The sequence below is a fragment of the Elephantulus edwardii genome, unplaced genomic scaffold (assembly GCF_000299155.1).
Source record: "Elephantulus edwardii isolate Elephantulus edwardi_28Jun2011 unplaced genomic scaffold, EleEdw1.0 scaffold00350, whole genome shotgun sequence".
Taxonomy (NCBI): Eukaryota; Metazoa; Chordata; class Mammalia; order Macroscelidea; family Macroscelididae; genus Elephantulus; species Elephantulus edwardii.
In genome coordinates this window covers 1,529,457-1,531,160 of record NW_006400100.1, presented here as the reverse complement: position 1 = coordinate 1,531,160, position 1,704 = coordinate 1,529,457, and positions in this window count along the sequence as shown.

Genomic DNA, 1,704 nt, shown 5'->3' with positions numbered 1-1,704 from the left:
TAATCAGAACTGACTTTGACAAGCACTGTGGCAATTGGACAATTAAAACAGACATTCGGATGGCGGGGAAGAAGAACAAACTGGGGAGGAGGGCGGAGAGAATGGTGCGGCAATGAAGGAGTGAAAGCCCAGAATCCCTGTGAATGTTCATTGAAACTAATAAAATGTAATAATAATAAAAAAATAAAAAAAAGAAAACAAAGATTCTCAGGCTAAGTGACTAAGCATACAATTTCTCTATCTCATAGTAATTATCAAGTAAGTGCAATGCATATTGTGCTTTGTTAATGGATTCTCTTATTAAAGAATAATATAGTGCTCACTTTGGCAGCACATATACTAAAACTGGAACGATACAGAGAAGATTAGCATGGCCCCTGCGCAAGGATGACACTCAGATTCGTGAAGCGTTATGAGTTTGTAACTAAGGCTAACTCCTTTCACCTACAAATTTCGTCTTTGGTTACAAAGCTAAGTGGATAGTCCTTACGGAAGGACTGTTTAAAAAGAGGCAGGGAAAAGAAAAGAAAAAAAAAAGAATAATATAGAGTGGCTTTTGTAACAAACTCAAAGAAAGCATGTGTCAACAACACTACAAAGGATAGGAAGAAGGTTTAAAAAAGTATGTAATACTGTAAGATAAAAAATATGTGATGACAGATCATGAAATTAAAAACTGTTTTGAAGCAAGTACATATATTATGAATATTAGGGGAAAAAGACATAAGCAATAAATCGTTGTTGTTGTATCCTGCCAAATGAGAACTGACCCATAGCTGACACTCCAGCAGATTTTCAGAGGTAGAAAATCACACGGACGGAAATTGTCGTCTGTGGCATAGCTGGTGGATTTGAACTGTGTGCCTTAGAGATTGCAGCACATCTTCTTACCACTGGAACACCAGAACTCCAATAAGTCATTAGACATAGAATCACTGACAAAATTTCAAAAAATAGGTATAAAAAGAAGAAAAACCACAAATAGAAAATAAAAAGTAGAATTTAGATATGCTGTAAAGGATGGCTCTGAAGCATTCCTTCTGTCATAGTCATCTAACGGTGGTATAATGAAGCTGCTACAAGTTGTCGTTATTGTCATTAGGTGCCGTTGTGTATGACTCAGAGTGACCCAAGGAACAACAGATCTGAAACCTGCCCTATCCTGGGCCATCTTCATTATCTCTGACATCCTCAAGCCATTGTTGAGTTAGTCTCAATCCACCTGCTAGAGGATCTTCCTGTCTTTGGCTACCTCTCCACTTTCCCAAGCATGATGTCCCTCTCTAGGGAATAATCTCTCCTAGCAACATGCCCAAAGTATGTGAGACAAAGCTTCATCAACTTTGCCTCCAAGGAACATTCTGACTGCACCTTCTCCAAGATATATCTCTTTGGGTTTTCGACAATCCGTGGAATATCTAGCACTTTTCTCCAACACCATAAGTCAAAGACATAAATTAGTTTTACATCCTTAGTCATTGTCAAGCTCTCACATTAGTCCTCTCTCCAGCTCCATTTCTGTCACCGAGTCCATGTTTTCCAACTACTGAATCTTCTTCTTTGTTCCCAACTTTTGCGTTCCAGTCACCCATTATTATCAATGCATCTTGATTGCATGTTTGATCAATCTCCGATTGTAAAAGTTGGTAAAAATCTTCTATCTCCTCTTCCTTGGCTCTGGTTGTTGGTGCATATATTTGAATG